We start from the raw sequence: 19766 nt of genomic DNA, 5'->3' as shown, positions 1-19766 counted from the left end.
CCCAGTGCCAACCACTGGACTGGAGGCGCCTCTCACTGGCTCCCCCAAAGGAGAGGCTGGCTCCTCTGCTTCTCACCGCCCCCCCCCCCCCACCCACCACACACACACACACACACACACACACACACACACACACACAAACCCTATTTGACCAGGTAGTTAACTTTCTGGGGACTACAGATCCGTCTTGTCCCCTGGCTTGAGACACAAGCCCTGGAGAAGCAGGACCCCTCACTGCCTGGCTTAATAGACAGGGGGCCCTGCTGGGGTCTGGCGGGAACTCTGTCCCCAGTTGCCTCCTTTCAGCTCAGCAGCCACCACTCCTCCAGGTCCAGGGAGCACATGCAACCTGCCCCAGAAGGACAGGGGACCAGCCCAGCTCAGGGAAGGAGCCCACAGGGGGCTCTTGGTCTCTCACTGGGGCTCTTGGTCCCAGGTGGCGACCTGATGGAGCCTCTCCACTCTCCTGCTTTCTCCCAGGAACCAGGAGCTCTCCAAGTCCCACCCTTCGGGAAAGTGACACCTTGGCTGCCCCCACAGAGCAAGGCCCAGGGAAACCCCAATCCTCCAAGCATTTTAAATACCTGACAAACCCAAGTTCACCCTTGGAATGAGCCCTTCCTGCCCACAACAGCCACTACCCCATGGGACACTCCAAGTCCTAGCACCTGGGAGGTTCCAGATAGGCTGGAACCCGCACACAGTTGGGGGTGGGGGGCGGGAAGGGGGGGTCGACTAGGCTTTTAGGCGGGAGTCGCTGGGCAGGTGCGCAGGAGGGCACTCACCTTGGTGACATTGAGGAAGGTGGTCTGGCCCATTGCTGCCCCTCACCAGCTTCCGCTCCAGCTCCCCCCTCAGATGAGCAAGTGGATCCAGCCCACATGCGGGAGAGGAGCGCCTGCAGGATGGTGGCCTGGACTCCAGGCAGATGCACTTGATCTGGAGGCGGGGGCGGCTCCACACCAGCTGGGCTCGGCCTCCAACGGCTCCTCCGCCCGCGGGACCCTGGCGGACCCGGACGAGGCAGTAGCAGGAGCCAGGAAGCCCAGCGGTTCCTGTGACTCGCGGTACCCCAGGCGTGTCCCCCTCACCCATGTGGGCACCTGTGGCCACATCTGCCAGGCTGGCCTGCCAGGATGGTTTGCCGCTGCAGCGCCACCTGGTGGCGCCTCTGGGCAGTACCAAGAGGCCACCCTGGGCTCCTTGCTGCCATCCTGCTGTGCTCAGGAGTCTGGGTTAGTTCCTCCACCCAGCATTGCCTACTGACAGTCTGTCCCTACAGAATAACTTCAACACAGGACACTTCTGCATTCTGACCAAGTCAGTGTCGAGAGCCAGAATTTTCCATTAGGTCACTGGTTTGCTCATCATCATGTACAATATCTGAGCTTTTAATTTTTGACTTATTTTATTAAATATTTTATATTAAAGAAGGAAATAATTTTTTTTGTAGATGTTATAAAGGAGGGTATGTCATTATATTGTCTGTGTACCAGGTGTCAGGAAGTTATAGTCAGCGGGTGAAATCTGGACTATTGCCTGTTTATATATGTCACATGAGATAAGAATCATTTTTATTCACTTTTTAAATGTTAGAAAACAATGAAAAGAATATTTTTGATACATAAACATAATATGAAATTAACATTTTGGTGTCCATAATTACTGTTTGGTGTCCATAATTACCGTTTTACTGGGAGCAGTCATGCACAATCATTTACACATTGTCATTGGCTACTTGCATGTTACAATGGCAGAGTTGAGTAGTTATGACCAAGATGGTATTGTCTACAGAGCCCAAACCATTTACTACCAAACCCTTGACACAGGAAGTTTGCGGACCCTTGTCCTACACAGAGTAGATGAAGGCCGTGTGCGTTATTATTAGCACTGTATTTGGATTTCAAATGATTTCAAATGTCGCATATTGCACACTTTAAAATCAACAAAATATGCCTAGCTAGTCTTGCTCAGTGATTGAGCATCAACTAATGAACTAGGAAGTCACGGTCTGCTCTGAAACCTGGATATTAAAGTAGCATCCTGGATATTTGGTAACATGCCCCAAAGGGGTGTGCTTTAGGGATAAATCTCCAATGAAATCTGTTTCAAGGGTATTTCAAGGATGAACCAACTTCCAGGAACTCTTCACATTTCGCCATTCTTGGAAAAAGATATCCTTGATGCCTAAATGTGATCATTTCCCAATTATACTAATTCTAGGAATAACCATATGAAGCCTTATCTGCAAATAGTAATATTGTTGGACTTGGAAGATAACAAGGTCCCTCTGTTTAAAATCCTCCCTGTGTCCCAATCAAAAGAGTGACTCTATTCTTAGTGTTTTTCTAAATATTTACTGTCCTCTGCAATTCATTTGCCCTGTGTACTCACTGTCTTTTAGTCACGCCAGTCTTTAAACTTCCAGATACTTTACATAATCTACCAGATGACTCTTATGGTTTATGAACCTTCTGAAGTTATAAGAAAAAATACTTGCTCATACTTGCTAATACACCTAAGTTCCCAATATTTCAGAAGCAATATTCTAAAAGACCACAAGATGGGGGTATTCCTGCATACAAGCAAATTCTCAAAGCAGTGCATTGAGCTCCCAAGTGTCAAGTTCTGCTTTGTTGGTTTCTGTTTGTTTGTTTGTTTTTCTAAGATTTATTTATTGATTAAGTTATTACAAATGTGTTCTTATCCCCACATTACCCTCCCCATCCTTCCCACTCATGCCCTCACCTCCCTGTTGTCTGTGTCCATTGGTTAGGCCTATATGCATGCAAATAAGTCCTTTGGTTGATCTCTCCCTCTTACCCCCACCCTCCCCTACATTCCCTCTGAGGTTGGTGGTCTGATAGATGTTTCTCTGTCTCTGGATCTGTTTTTGTTCATCAGTTTATGTTGTTCATTATGTGTACCACAGTCTCTGGTGGTCTAGTGCTTAGGATTCGGCGCTCTCAAGTTCTGCTGTGACCAATAAGGTAGTCATTACCCACATGAGGCTAATTTACAATGAAGTAAAAGGAGAAATCACACTCCTAAGTGGCACTAACCACCTATCAAGAGCTCAATAGCCATATGTGGCTGCTGGGTACACTGCTGAGCAGTGCAAAATAAAACATTTCTATTCTCACAGATTTTCTAGTGATTTTAAAATTAATTTCCTTTCATTTAAAAAATGGAGAAAGTTTTAGAAAGTGCTGATTCTTCCTATTATTCATAATGCTGAACAAGTGGAAAGAACTTAAATGTCCGGCGATAGAATTTGGGTTCTCTGAATTGTGATTTAAACATATGCTGGAATATTACAAAGCCATTAAAATAGTCTTTTCTTAGAATGTGCAGGAAGGTTTATGGCATAATATTAAGAACAAGAGGAAGCAAAAAGTATGTGTACTTATATTTTCATAAATATATGTATATACACATTTGAATATATAATTCCAAATTTTGCAATTTTATAAGATATATATATATATATATATATATATATGTAAAAGAAACAAAGGAAAAAGATCATACTATTATCTGTTAACTGTGGGATGTGAAATTATGGCGGATTTTATGTTCTTTGAACATGCCTTTATTTTTTATCTTTTTCCAATATCAGGGGAAAAATGAATAAAAGAAGAAACTATAAAAAGAATGTGAAATTTTTTGAACTTTTGCAAAAGCCAAAATAAGTTTCAGAAGATTCAGTAATTCACTTAAAAAAAAAACACAACTAAAGATTTTTTCGATGTATAAAATGTTTTGTATATCCGCTCAAGCCGTCTGCATAATTCTTGTCACCAAGGCAGGTGTCAAGGCAAGTGTCATTCGTAGGATGCTCCCATGTCTACAGAGCAGCGGAGTGGTCTCTGGATTCTCTCTGTAGCTGCACCTGTCTAAACATTGAGCCCAGGGTGACATTCATTCATTTATTCGGAAGCAGATCTGTAAACATTTTCTATGCTCCAATTGTTCTGAATGAGAGTCTCCTCTGTATCCCTATTGCTAGTCCTTAACCGTAAAAATTCTTTTCCCACTGGTTCTTTAGGAAATTGGTTGAAATTCATGAAGACACCAGCATGAGTCTTAGGAACAGAAACTCATATTTTCCATCAGGGAGGACAAGGAAAACCTGGACACAGGAGGCAGCTTGCTCTGGGGGAGCCGACTTGGCTGGATTTGGAGCCCCACCAATTCTGGCCTCCTGTCTTCAGTTCTCTGACTTCAGTTCTCTGCTTTCTAAAATGGGAGGCACATGGGGACCATTTTGGGATTAGAACAATACATGTAAAGTGCCTGAATTATGGAAGAAAACTAGGTTTTTTTAGTTCTTATTATGCTGATGTTTATTTAACAAAAAAATAATCCATTTTTCCCTTTTATCAACCATTTTGAGCACTGTGAGATTTTACACTGTCTGGCCAGGTGTCAGGCTGTGTTTAACATTTGTGTAGCTGGAGGTGACCGAGGCTGCAACTACATCTGAAGTCTCTACTTTTGTTTTTCCTGCTGCCTTCAGATTACCCTAAGAATTCCTTCTCAGATAGGGTTTGCTTCATGCACTATGATTAGTTGGCATGCACTCATAGTTCAGAGGGCTGGAGAGTGTCACCCCCAGGGGCAATGGTAAGATTTCTGGGAGGAGGTGGGGAAGGCATGGTTTTCTTAACTAAAATGAGAGAAGAGACTGTGAAAGGTGAGATGGAAAAAAAAATAATCACAGATGACTCATCAGGCAGACCAAATGTGAAAGCAGCACCTAAAAGAAATGTGGAATTTCGAAATTAATTTTCTCAAATACTTTGTATACACTTGCATGCTCTTGAAAAGCATTTACCTGCCCTGAATTCCAATGTTCTCAAATTTTCCATCGGGGAAGGTCTGTATGGATAGGAAGGAGAAGCAAAGCCTTCTGAGCTCTGGTAACTGTGGGAACAAATGAGGAGATTGAGGACAGGGAACTGCAGATGCCTCCTGCCCCCTCCTCTGCAGCCAGGACTCTCAGAGGGGAGAGGGGGACACACAGACACTGGGGTTAGAAGTGGAGGGCTGAGGACTGCTCCCCTGGGATTATCTGGGCAGACTGGGAGCCCCCAGCAGGGATGCTGCATGTCCTCACTCTCTGGGTGAGTAGAACTCCAGAGGGAAACCTGGAGTAGGACCCCAGGCAGGGACCCAGGCTAGCTACTCCCTGAGAGACAACAGGAGATACAAAGACTCCGCCCCTGTTGCCAGAAAAACAAAATAGCTCCGCCTCCCATCCCATATAACACCCATGGGAAAGGCACTGGGTTCATTTAAAGACAGGATTCCCTTCCTGAGGCTGAGCTCAGATAGTAAACTGGGCTAAATATTTTCTTTGCTCCTCTCCCCTCTATCCTTTGGTGGGGGACTCAAGACAAATTCATTTAGAAACAAGTAAATAAGCTATATTTCTCCTGCACATTTAACATACTGAATATATTTGCAACTTTGAGCCGTACTTATCTTTATTCATGCGAAACTGTAACTCTATCTGACATTTCTTCTTAAAGGTGTTTCTTCCTCGCTACAATGTGCAAAGGAAATTTCTTATTATGAAAATAGTGCTGTGGTTTTAGCTGTTGTGTTTCTGTGAAATAAGCTGAGCTTCCTTTCACCAGACACTGAGCAAGTGTCTTGTGAAAATAGCATAAAGGCTCTTGTGAGGAGAGAACCCTTCCTAGTACACTGGGGCCTTGACTTACAAGTGTCCCCACTAAGGAGTTTTTTGAGATACCAGCTGTCTCTTGGCTGATTTTTTGCATTGAGTTGACAGAGTAATTTGAGTTAAGGGGCGCCTTAAGGAGATCCTTAACGAGCTTGGTCTCAGAATGAATTAAACTCGTAAGTCAAGGCCCAATTGTATCTAGTGATTAAAGTAAAATCAGAATTTGTATGTATTTCTTAAAAAGAAACCTTCAAAAGTCATTGCTGAATTCCCACTCAGCACTGGGGGCTCTTTGGTCCCAGCACAGGCCTAGGCACCTTCTGAGAGGGAGATCCAGTACTGAAAAGGTCCGTTCTAGAAATGTCTGTAAAACATACATTTGGCAAATGAGTGAAGAAAGAAGCAAAGAAACACTGACAGAGAAGATGTTCCACTCTGCCGACTTAAAGTTTGCTTTCTAAAGGAGGTCTGAAGCTTCCTACTGTTTTTTCAGCTTCTTTGGATTTCTAAAAGGCAGGGCCTTTGAACTCTAATGGGAGAAAGAGAAGAAAGTGCTGGGCATTCAGAATCATGAGCAGTGGGAATATTGGGGAACCTCAGACCAGTCACTTCATCTCCCTGAACCAGTTTCAATCTGCAAAATAACTAATATGTGATTTTTTAAAGAATATTTTTATCTATTAAATCCACTAGTGTGACATTGGTCAACAAGAACATACAGGTTTTAGGTGTGGGTTCTATGTGACAGGATCTGTATATTGCACCTTGTGCCCAACTGAGGAAGCAACACCAGGCTGGTGAACAGAAGATGAGGTGTAAAGGTGCATCATGGGTAAACTGGTCACCAGAGGCCAAAAGGGCTGGCCTGCGAAGGACCAGGAACAGGAGCCACATCCTGGCGTGAACCTGGTCTGCAGTCAGAGCCCTCTCCTCCCCAAGGCAGGTCATAAAGCAGCTACTGCATTTCTGAACAAGAAATTGAGACATGGGTTTTGACCAAAAAATTAAGATATTTTAAAAATTCATGAATCTATGTGGGATGTCCTAAAGAGGATTAAGATATCATATGTATGTACATGTTAATGAATCAGGTTTATTACAAATATGAAATAAAGGAAATCAAAAAAGAGCTCTTTGCTCAGGAATTCATTCAGCAAGTGTGTGATGTCTACCTGGATCTCGGGGCAGGGCCTTCACAGGTCACCTTTCAGGTGCTGAGAGGGCCTGAGAGACAGACAGGTGAACAAGAACCAAGGCCACACTTTATTTCAGAGGACAGGAAGAGCCATGAAGAAAACAGACTTAGCTTATATGACTAGGGAGCCACAGGGGCACAAAGGATTTCTATTGGTGCCCTGACCTATGACTTTAAAGGCAGAGGTTCACAGGACAAAGTGTGGGGTCCCAGGTGCTGTGGGTCAGAAACCTGAGGTGGTTCATTGGGTTGCCCTCCTCCCAGGAGGCCTCGGGGGGCCTGCTCATGGGGAGGTGGCAGATTCCCTTCCTTATGGCACAGTTCCCTTCTGTTCCCTGCCAAAGCCACTCCCAGCTTCCTGGGGCTCCCAAAAATCTTGGCTTTTGATCCCTTCCTCCAGCCTCAAAGCCAGCAACTCAAATGGGGTCCCTCCCTGGCTTCTCTGCCCCTCCTTCCCAGCCAGTTTTCACTTTGAAGAACACCTGGTTACTGAGGGCCAGGACCTCGGGGGGAGACACACCTCCTGTGCTTTCTGTAGAGGACCTGGGGTGTGTTGGTGTCAATAAATGTTTATTCACTGATTTTTAACAACACCACCACCAGAAAACTTGAGAGGTTGGCCCACATGGCTGACCTGGCATGGTGGCTAGGTTACCTCTATGACCTGTCTTACCATTCTGACCTCTGTTACTATTGTGACCTACTGACGGTGATATACCATAGGGCTAGATGGGGGCTCCTGAGCAAAGTGACTCCCCAGAAGGCTTAGGAAAGGGCTCCCCAACATATTTAAACTGAGACATGGCTGTTGAGACAGAGCTGGCCCCATGGAGACCTGGGGAAGCCACCCCAAAAGGAGAGGCAGTGCCCCAGGGCAAGGACAGCCAGGCTGGCTGGGAACAGCAGAGGGGGGGGGGCATAGAGGGCCCTAGTGTGGGTTGAAAATGCTGTCACAGCAGGAAGGCTTTTAGGCACGAGAATAGGGGGATCTGATTTATATTTTTTAAAGATCACTCGGTGATTTGACATTTGAAATGATATTTGACATGTGTCCTGAGAGCCCGGGAGGATTTGGGCAGATGAAGACGGTGAGATGTGCTTCAGGTGCAGACAGTGGACACGGCCTGGAGGCAGGACAGATGAACACTGGGGACCAGAGCACATGCCTCTCAGACCCTGTGAGTGATGGGACAGGGCAGGGAACCAGAAGACCCTGCATGGAGGGGGCAGGGCAGGGGGAAGGGGTCCTTCCATGGAGAGGACAGGGTAGGGGAGGCAGTAAACCCTCCATGGAGGGGGCAGGGCAGGGAGTACAGGGGACACTCCATGGAGGGGAGAGGGGAGGGAGGAGAGGGGACCCTCCATGGAGGGGAGCGGGCAGGGAGGAGGAGGGACCCTCCATGGAGGGGACAGGTAGGAAGGAGTGGGACCCTCCATGGAGGGGTGGGCAGGGAGGAGAGGGGACTCTCCATGGAGGGTACAGGGCAGGGAAAAAAGGGCACCCTCCATGAAGGGTGCAGGGCAGTGGGGACAGGGCACCCTCCTTTGAGGGAACATGCAGGGAGGAAAAGGACCCTCCATTGAGGGGACAGGCAGGGAGGAGAGGGGACCCTCCATGGAGGGGAGAAGGCAAGGAGGAGAGCAGACACTCTATGGAGGGGAGAAGGCAGGGAGGAGAGGGGACCCTCCATGGGGGGACAGCCAGGGAGGAGAGCGGACCCTCAATGGTGGGGACAGGCAGTGAGGAGATAGGACCCTCCATGGAGGGGAGAAGGCAAGGAGGAGAGCAGGCACTCCATGGAGGGGAGAAGGCAGGGAGGAGAGGGGACCCTCAATGGAGGGGACAGGCAGGGAGGAGTGGGACCCTCCATGGAGGGGTGGGCCGGGAGGAGAAGGGACTCTCCATGGAGGGTACAGGGCAGGGAAAAAAGGGGACCCTCCATGAAGGGTGCAGGGCAGTGGTGACAGGGCACCCTCCTTTGAGGGAACATGCAGGGAGGAAAGGGACCCTCCATGGAGGGGTGGGCCGGGAGGAGAAGGGACTCTCCATGGAGGGTACAGGGCAAGGACAAAAGGGGACCCTCCATGGAGGGTGCAGGGCAATGGTGACAGGGAACCCTCCATGGAAGGGACAGTTATGGAGGAGATAGGACCCTCCATGGAGGAGAAGGGCAGGGAGCAGAGGGGACCCTCCATGGAGGGGAACGGCAGGGAAGAGATGGGACCCTCCGTGGAGGGGGCAGGGTAGGGAGCAGATGGGACCCTCCATGGAGGGGAAGGGAAGGGAGGAGAGGGGACCCTCCATGGAGGGGAGAAGGCAGGGAGGAGAGGGGACCCTCCATGGGGGGACAGCCAGGGAGGAGAGCGGACCCTCAATGGAGGGGACAGGCTGGGAGGAGATAGGACCCTCCATGGAGGGGAGAAGGCAGGGAGGAGAGCAGACACACCATGGAGGGGAGAAAGCAGGGAGGAGAGGGGACCCTCAATGGAGGGGACAGGCAGGGAGGAATGGGACCCTCCATGGAGGGGTGGGCCGGGAGGAGAAGGGACTCTCCATGGAGGGTACAGGGCAGGGACAAAAGGGGACCCTCCATGGAGGGTGCAGGGCAGTGGTTACAGGGAACCCTCCATGGAAGGGACAGTTATGGAGGAGATGGGACCCTTCATGGAGGGGAAGGGCAGGGAGGAGAGGGGACTCTCCATGGAGCGGAAGGGCAGGAAGGAAGGGTGACCCTTTATGGAGGGGAAGGGCAGGGAAGAGATGGGACCCTCCATAGAGGGGGCAGGGTAGGGAGCAGATGGGACCCTCCATGGAGTGGAAGCGAAGGGAGTAGAGGGGACCCTCCATGGAGGGGCAGGACAGGGAGGAGATTGTACCTTCCATGGAGGGGGTAGGGCAGGGAGCAGAGGGGACCCTCCATGGAGGGGAAGGGCAGGGAGGAGAGTGGACCCTCCATGGAGGGGCAGGACAGAGAGGAGATTGTACCCTCCATGGAGGGGGCAGGGTAGGGAGCAGAGGGGACCCTCAGTGGAGGGGAAGGGCAGGGAGGAGAGGCGACCATCCATGGAGGGAGCAGGGTAGGGAGCAGATGGGACCCCCCATGGAGGGGAAGGGCAGGGAGGAGGTGGGATCCTTCATGGGAGGAAAGGGCAGGGATTAGATGGGACCCTCCAAGGAGGGGGCAGGGTAGGGAGCAGAGGGGACCCTCCATGCATGGGAAGGGCAGGGAGGACGTGGGAACCCTTCATGGAGGGGACCCTTCATGGAGGTAAGGGCAGGGAGGAGATGGGACCCTTCCTGGAGGGGACAAGACAGGGAGGAGATCGGAACATCCATGGAGGAGATGGGTCATGGAGGAGAAGGTACCCTCCATGGAGGGGGGAGTGTAGGGTTATTGGAACCCTCCATGGAGGGGACAGGTAAGGAGGAGTCAGGACCCTCCACGGAGGCCACAGTTCAGGGAGGAGAAGGATCCCTCAGTGGAGGGTACAGGCCAGGGAGGAGAGGGCAGGGACGGGGACAGAGAACCCTACAGGGATGGGCTAGACAGGGAGGAGAGGGGACCCTCAATAAAGGGGACAGATCAGGGAGGAGAAGGATATTTCCAGGGAGAGGAAGGGCAGGGAAGAGATGGGAACCTCCATGGAGGCGATGGGTCAAGAAGGAGAAGGTATCCTCCATGGAGGGGGGAGTATAGGGGACAGGGAAGGGAGAAGAGGGGACCCTCAATTTAAGTGGCTCTGCGGGAAGGACAAGGGAACCTCCATGGAGTGGGAAGGGAGAGGAGGAGAGGGGACCCTCCATGGAGGGGGCAGGGCAGTGGGGACGGGAAACAGGGAACCCCAAACAATGGGCTGGGCAGGGAGGAGAGGGGACACTGCATGAAGGAGGGAGGGCAGAGGAAGTGGGGACCCTCCGTGGAGGAGACAGGGCAGTGGGCAAGGAACCCTCCATTGAGGCTACAGGACAGGTGGGGCAGGGGACCCTCCATGGAGGGGTAGGGCAGGGAGGAGAGGAGACACTCCATTGAGGGAAGAAGACTGAGAGGAGAGGTGACCCTCCATGGAGGGGGCTGGGCAGGGAGGACAAGGGACCCTCCATGGAGGGGAGACGACAGGGAGGAGAAGGGACCTTCCATGGAGGGAGAGAATAAAGAGTAGAGGGGACAATGCATGGATGTTTCAGGTAAAGAGGAGAGGAGACTTACCATGGAGGTAACACGGCAGGGAGGAGAGGACCCTCCATGGAAGGCAAGGATAGTGGGAATGGGAACTCTATGTGGAGGGGGAAGTGAAGGGGGTATAGGGAACAGGGAACTCTCCATTGATAGGGTAGGGCAGTGCGGACTTGGAACACGGGACCCTCTATGATTGGCCAGTCAGAGAGTAGAGGGGAATCTTCATGGAGGGGGGAGGGCTGGGAAAGTGGGGATCCTCCATGGAGTTGACTGGGCAGGGAGGAGAGGGGACACTCCAGGGAGAGGGCAGGGCAGTGGGGACAGGGAAACCTCCATGGAGGCTTCAGGACAGGTGAGGGAGGGAACCCTCCATGGATGGGGCATGCCAGGGGTGTAGAGAACCTCACTTTGAGGAGGATGGGCAGGGAGGATAAGGTTTCCTTCATGGAAGGGGCAGGGCAGGGTGACAGAGAACCTCACTTTGAGGGGGCAAGCAGTGGGGAAAGGTAACCCCAGTTTGAGGGAGAAGGGCAGGGAGGAGACAGAATCCTACATAGAGGGACAGGTCATGCAGGAGAGGGAACAGGGATATCTCCATGGAGGGGAGAGGCTGGGGGCATAGAGAACCCTACTTTGAGACAGCAAGGATTTCAGCACAGGTCCTTAGATAGATGGCAGGGCAGGGGAGAGAGGACATCCTCTCGCGAGGTAGCAGGGCAGGGAGGACAAAGGACCCCACATAGTCTGAGCAGGATAGTGAGGTTAGGGCACCATCCATGGAGGGGCCAGGGAAGGGAGGACAGGGGAGTAGAGATAGGTAACAGGGGAAACACACCCCTCCATGGAGAGTCCCCTGTTCCCCCATGGTGGGGCCCTTGTCCCCCAGCCCTGCCCCTTCACAGCATTCCCTGTCCTCCCTGTCCATTGGTCCCTCCCCTGGTCCCCTGCCCCCACTGCCCTGCCTTCCCATGGAGGGCCTGCTGTCTCCGCTGCTCTGACCACTCTGTGGTTGGTCACCTTATCCCTCTGCCTTCTCCTTCCATGCCAGAGTCTTCTGTTTCCCTGCCCTGACCCCTCACTCACAGGCATCTGAGGGGCATATGCTCTGGCCTCTCCAGTGTTCATCTCTCCTGCCTTTAGGCTGAGTGTCCACTCTCTGTACCTGAAGTACATTCTCACCTTCTTCATCTGTCTAAGTCCTACCTGTGCTCTCAAGACACATCTCAAATATCATTTCAAATGTCAAATCACAAACAGGGGAAGGGGGGTGGGGGTGGGAGGTTAGGAGTGGGAAGTGGGGGATGGGAGTGGGAGTTGGGGGTGGGGAGTTGGGGGGTGGGTATGGTAGGTGGGGGTGGTGGGAGGGGAGTGGGGACTAGGGCGTGTGGACTGGGGAATGGGGGGTCAAGAATCAGGGGGGTGGTGTGCGGTGTGAGGTGTGGGTTGTGGGGTGTGGGTAGGGGTGTGGGTAAGAGTTTGAGGTAGGGGTGAGCGGTAGTGGTTGGGGATGGGAGCTGGCACGTGGGTGGTATGGGGTCGCAGGAGGGGGCTGTGGGTTGGGGGTGTGGTGAGTCCGGTGGGGGCTGGGTGTGGTTGTCGGGTGGCAGGTGGTGGTGGCCTGTGCGGAGTAGGGGGTAGGGTTGGTGGGTGACAGGTGGGGGAGGGAGAAGAGGGAATAGGGGGGATAAATGGTGATGGAAGGAGACTTGACTTGAAGGCAGTGAACACACAATGCAATCTACTGATGATGCAATATAGAATTGCACACCTGACCTATGCAATTTCATTAATGAATGTCACCCAAATACGGTTGATTAAAAGTAAATGAAAGGTGGGTCTTTTGAGGTTGATTAGGTTATGAGGGTGGAGCCCTCATGAATACGATTAATACCCTTTTCAAAGATATCCCATGCTAGACTTATCAGGAGATGACTTTATATGTTATATAAATGTCTAACCACTATTTTGTACACTTGAAACTAATATTGAATGTCATCCCTAATTGAAACTAAATTAAAGTAGTAAAACAATTTTGAATAAAAATGAAAATGCGAATCAGAGTGATCTTTAAAAAATGTAAATCAGATCATTATACTCTGTGCCTAAAAGCCTTAAGCGCTCCAACAGTGGTCAGCTCTACAGACAGCATCATGCCTGTGAGGGTGTTACACTCCTGGGAGAGGAATGCCCTGTTTTCTTCCTCCAGTAGCTCCCTTCATGGCTCTGGTGATGTGTGGCACTGGTGCAGGGCAGAACTGTGCTTCCTTGAGAGTGAGCTAAGCATCACTTTGGCTGCTTATTTGTAGTGTGGGAGCCAACACAGAAAAAATAAATTTAAGCCTTAAAGGTTCTCACAGCATTTCAACCCACCAAATGGACCTCTATCCTCCCTTCCCTACACTCCAGCCAGCCTGGCTCACCCAGCCTGGAGGAAAGAAGGCAGGGACAGTGCTGCCTGGGAAGCCAGTGAGCATGCATGTGGTCAGAAGTCTGGAGAGAGCTTCAGTTCTCTTAGGACAGAAATGGAGGGATGAATCTGCTGAAATCAGCCACCCATAAGGGGACTCAACTTTTCACTACATGATGACTGGATTACACCTGCATGATCCCACCATGCTCTCCCTCCCCTGTGGCATCCCAGGGGATCCATGGATCATCTACAACAGAAAGCAGCTCTCTGGCCTTTGAAAATCCACAGACCCTCTGCAAAGCCCTTAAGCTCACACGGCTGATCTCAGACTACAGATTCCAGACATCTTCAATCCTGGGAAGCAGCCTCTTTTGACTTTTTCATTCTCCTCCTACAAACAATGCCAGGTCTGTGTCTTCTGTACACTGCTCAAAGATGTGTGAGGACCCAGCGGGTGGCAGCTGGACGTGGTATACCCTGGGACATTTGCTGAGTGGCCTCAGACCCAACACTGACACTGAGCTTGAACCTGCATCCATCTGGTGAACACCACTCACCTCTACCTGGGGACTCCCTGAGAACCTACCTCATGCAACTTGAGTGCTTCCAGAGACTCTTTCATTAGCGGAGAATAACAGGCACTCGGCACATGGAAGCAGACAGGGAGGCAGAACATGGTGTGCTCTGGGACTTTTGCTGACCTGTCCCCGGGATCAGTGCTAGTAAAAGCCAGCTTTGGTGCCCTGCCAGGGCCTTCCTGAGCTTACTGGGCCTCAGGAGTGCCTGTCACAAATTGTGAATTGCTTTGTAGATGCAAATAGATTGCCCTGGGCCAGTCACATCAAGCATCTGACATTGTTCAGCAACAGAGTCGCTCCCAGGAAGCCTCAGGACCAACAAGCCCAGTGGCCAGCTTCAGAGCACATCAGAGAAGGATACAATTAGCCTCAGAAGTGGCAGATCCAAAGAGAGATCTAGGCAGGCACCAGACCCCGCTGAGATGAATTGCACTCCACGTGGTCAACACCTGTCAGCAGCTTATACACTATACTATAGGCAGGGTACACTGTGGTCGCAGCTAACTAGCCTGAGCATCGACTTAGTACATGCATGGGCCAACAGCCATCAAGAACCAACTGCCACAGGAAGGTTCACATAACACACACGGGACATCCCTGGAGCACTCAACTCAGATGATCAAGAAGAAATCGCCACTGGGTTCCACAGGACTCCTACTACACGAAGCCACACTATCAAGACCTGGATTTTAATACAAAGAAAGAAACACACAGAGGCAGCCAAAATGCAAAGAAACATGCCCCAAATTTAAGAACAGGGGACACATCCAGAAAAAATGCTAAACAAAGTGAGGCAAGCAATATTCCAGATACCGCATATATATATACATAAAATGGTTGTAAGGATGTTAATTGAAGTTAGGTGAAAAATGGATGAAATCAGTAGGAACTTGAAAACTGATAGTAGGCATGAAAAAGTATATTTAAGCCATATAAAAGATCCAGTCAGAAATAAAGAGTAAAATCTTTGAAATGAAGAATACACTAGAGAAAATAAGTAATTTGATTAAGGAGAGAATCAAATGAGTGATTTGGAAGACAAAGTCACAGAAGACAAAACAGCAAAAAGAAAAAAGAACTTTTAAAAATGAGGACTGTTTAGGGGACTTTTGGGACAACATGAAACATTAACAACGTCCACATTATAGGCGTACAAGGAGAAAAGAAAGATTAAGGGACTACACCATATTAAAAGAAACAATGACCGAACAGTTCCCTCACCTGGTGAAGGAAGAGACACACAAGTCCAGGAAGCAGAGAGTCCCAAACAAGATGAACCCAAAAAGGCTTGACACCAGGACACATCATCATGAAAATGACAAAGATTAAAGACAGGACATCTTAAAAGCAACCAAAGAAAGACGGTCAGTTACCTCCAAGGGAGCTCCCATAAGATTGTCAGCTTATTTCTCTACAGAAACATACCAGGCCAGTAGGGATTGGCACAAACTATTCAAAATAATGACAAGCTAGGACCTTCAACCAAGACTACTTTACCCAGCAAGGCTGTCATTTAAAATTGATGGAGAAATAAAGAGCGTCCTAGACAAGAAACAGCAAAACAAGTGTTTTACCACCAAACCATTAGTATAAGAACTATCAAGAAGGAATAAAAGGGAAACAGAGTTAAAAGAATAAAACATATCTACGAATAATCACTTTAAATGTAAGTGGCTTGACTGCTGCAGTTAAAAGACATGGTAGCTGAATTGATAAGAAATTAATAACCATATATATGCAGTCAACAAGAGATCTATCTCAGAATGAAAGATATACAGACAAAAAGCAAGGGGATGGCAAAAGGTATTTCATGCAAAAACAAATGAAAAATAAGCCGGGGAGGTAAACCTATATAGCTGACAAAACAGACTTTAAAACAAAGGCTATATTGAGCAATAAGAATGGACACCACAGAATGATAAAGAGAGCAATCCAACAAGAGGATATAACCCTTGCAAACATGTATTTCCTCAACATAAGAGCAAGTAAATGTGTAAATCAAATCCTGATGTACATAAATGGAGAGTTCAACAATAATACAGACGCAGTAGGGGATGTTAACATCCCATTGGAATCAATGGCTGGATCTTCCACACAGAAAATCAAGAAGCAAAGAGTGGCCTGGTGCTGGACTCTGCAGCAGCAGCAGGAGCACATACCCTAAAGCTGGAATGATACAGATGAGATTAGGCTGGCCCCTGCGCAAGGGTGACACTCAAATCAGTGAAGCATTCCCTTCCCCCTAGCGTGGGACATGCTCTCCTGGCTCCCCTAGGCTCCCCTGGCTCCCCTGGGCTGGGGCCCCTGCGGGTGGGGGTGGAGGGAGATGGGCGGGGGCTGGGGGGGGAGGGAGACGGGCGGGGGCTGGGGGGGGAGGGAGAGGTGGGGGGGAGACTTGGGCACCTTCTCACCCTTGTGCAGGGCGGCCTCACACCTAGTCTTTAAATTAAAAAAAAAAAAAGAGTGGACAGAAATAACACAATAGATCAAATGGATTTAATTGGTATCTTCAGAGCATTTCACCCTGAAGCAGTAGAATATACATTCATTTTAAGTGGACGTGCAACATTATCTGGATAGACCACATGTTAGGGCACAAAAACAGTCTCAGTAAATTTAAGAAGATTGAAATCATATCAAGAATCTTTTCTGGTCATAACTGTATAAAACTAGAAGTCAATTAGACAAAACTGATGTACAAGTGATCTATTACTGAATTGTACACACCTAAAACCACCCTGCCCCAATAAATTTATTAACAGAGAAATAAAAACCATGACAAGCAAAAATAAATAAATAAATACATAAAAATTTGGGGATACATGGTGGTGAGCATTGCATGTCAATATACTTGATGTATACTTAAATGTGGTTAAAACTCTAAATGTTATATTTATTTTACCACAATAAAAATTAGTAATTATAGGATTAAAAAGAAAACAGAAAAAGAAAAAGAAAAACCTGTAAAACACAGAAAGTCTTGGAGGCTAATTGACATGTTACTAAACAATGAATAGATAACAATGAGATCAAGGAAATAATGAAATAATACCTTGAAACACATGCAAATGAGAGCACAACAATCCTCACTCTATGGAGCACAGCATAAGCAGTCCTAAGAGGGAAATTCCTAACATTACAGGTCTACCTCAAGAAACAAGAAAAATCTGAAATACATCATCTAACTTGACACTTAGAGGAACTAGTGCAAAAGAAAAACAAAGACACCATAAAGTGAGAAGAATAAAGAAAATAATAAAGATCAGAGCAGAAATAAACAAAGCAGCAAAAAACAAATGCAGGTGCTGGACTGGATGGTTTCACAGTGCATTTCATCAAACAGAGAAGAACTAGCACCTGTTCTCCTCAAACTCATCCAAAACACTCAAGACAAGGGAAGACTCCCAAGCTCATTTTATGAGTTCAGCATTCTCCTAATCCCAAACCAGAATAAGACTTTACAAAGAAAAAAATTATAGGCCAATATCCCTGATGAATATAGATGCTAAAATCCTCAACAAAATATTGGCAAACTGGATCCAGTAATACATTAAAAAGATTACACACCATAATGAAGTGGGATTTATTCCAGGGATGCAAGCTTTGTACAGTATCTACACATAAAAAACATGATACATCGTAAACAAAATAAATAAAAATCACATGGTTATAACAATAGATGCAGAAAGAGCATCAAAACACAACACCTATTCATTATAACAACTCTCAGCGAAATGTGAATAGAGGGAATTCCCCTGAACATAATAAAGATTATGAAGAAGAAAGAAAGAAAAAAAGAAAGAAGAAAGTGAAAGAAAGGAAGGAAGACAGGAAGAAGTTGAAGAAGATACAAATTAATAAAAGCATATATGGTGTTCAAAGATAGGAAGAATTAACAACATTCAAATGTCCAGTGACGTATTCCAGAGAGCTACAACAAATATCACAAAAATCTATATGGAAGTACAAAAACAACAACAACAACAACAACAACAAAAAACCCAACACACACACACACACACACAAAAAAAAAAAAAAAAAAAAAACAACAAAAAACACACACACAAAATAAAACCAAACCAATAGCCAGAGTAATCTTGAGAAAGAAGAACAAAGTGGGAGGAATCATGCTACCTGATAACAAACTATACTACGAGGCCATAGTAATAAATATAGTATGGTACTGGCATAAAACGCACATAAAGATCATCGGAACAGAATAAAAAGTCCAGAAATAAACCCATACACTTATGGTCAATTACTATTTGACAAAGGACACAAGACTATACAATGTGGTAAAGATAGTCCACTCAATAAATGCAATTGGGAAAATTGGACACATAAGTAGAAAAATAAATGAATGCTGACTACCTTCTTACACCATATTGAAGAAAAAATGCAGAATGGATTAAGACTTGAAAGTGAGATTTGAAACCGTAAAAATTCTAGAAGAAAATAAAGGCAATAAGTTTTCATAGAAATATTTTTTATTCTGATATATCTATTTGGGCACCAGAAGCATAAGAAAAACTAAACAAATGGGACTACATCAATCTAAAAAGTTGTTGCACAGCAAAGGAAACCATCAACCCACTGAATGGGAGAACATATTTGCCAATGATACATCTGATAAGGGTTTAATATCCAAAATTTATGAAGAACTTAAAAAACTCAGCATCATCACAAAATAAAACAATCCAATTTAAAAATGAGCAAATAACCTAAACAGACACTTCTCCAGCGAAGATCTGTAGATGATTATTACACAAATAAAAAGATGCTGAGCATCACTAATCATTACAGAAATGGAAATTAAAATCATAGCGAGGTATCACCTCACCTCTGTCAGAATGGCTATCACCAATAAATCAATAAACATCAAGTGCTGGTGAATATGTGGAGAAAAGAGAACTCTCGTGTATTCTTGGTGGGAATGCAGATTGGTGCAACCACTGTGGAAAGCAGTATGAAGTTCCTTCAAAAATTAAAAATAGAACTGCTTTATGACCTAACATTTCCATTTCTGAGAATATCTCTGCAGAAACCTGAAACACAGATCGGAAAGGATATATGCAATGCTATGTTCACGGCAGCATTATTGACAATAGCGAAGATTTCATAGCAGCCCAAGTGCCCAGCAGCAGATAAATGGAGAAAACGCTATGGTACATTAACACAATGGAATACTACTCACCTACACACACACAATAGAAAATGAAGGAAATTTTACCTTTTGCAACAGCATGGATGGAACCGGTGAGTATTATGCTAAGTGAAGTGAAGTAAGCCAGTCAGAGAAATACAGGTTCCTTATAGTTTCACTTATATGTGGAATCTAATGAACAAAATAAACTACAATCAAAATAGAAAAAGGCTCATAGATACAGAAAACTGACTGAATACTGTCAGAGGGGAGGAGGTTGGGGGACTAGGGGAAAAGTGAAGGGATTAAGCAAAGAAAAGACCTATAGACACAGACAACAGTTTGGTGATTATCAGAGAGAGAGGGGTGTGTGTAGAAGAGGGTTTAGGAAGGATAAATTGTGATTGAAGGAGACCTGACTTGGGTCGGGGGGAGGGCGGTGAGATACATAATTCAACATACAGATGATGTATTACCGAACTGTATACCTGAAAGCTACATGATTTCATTACCAATCTCACCCCAATATATTCAATTTAGAAAAATAGGCCATTGTGGCACATGCTACAACCT

Source organism: Myotis nattereri (genome assembly GCF_964212035.1).
Source record: "Myotis nattereri genome assembly, chromosome: 10".
NCBI lineage: Eukaryota > Metazoa > Chordata > Mammalia > Chiroptera > Vespertilionidae > Myotis > Myotis nattereri.
This window is presented reverse-complemented; position numbering follows the sequence as displayed.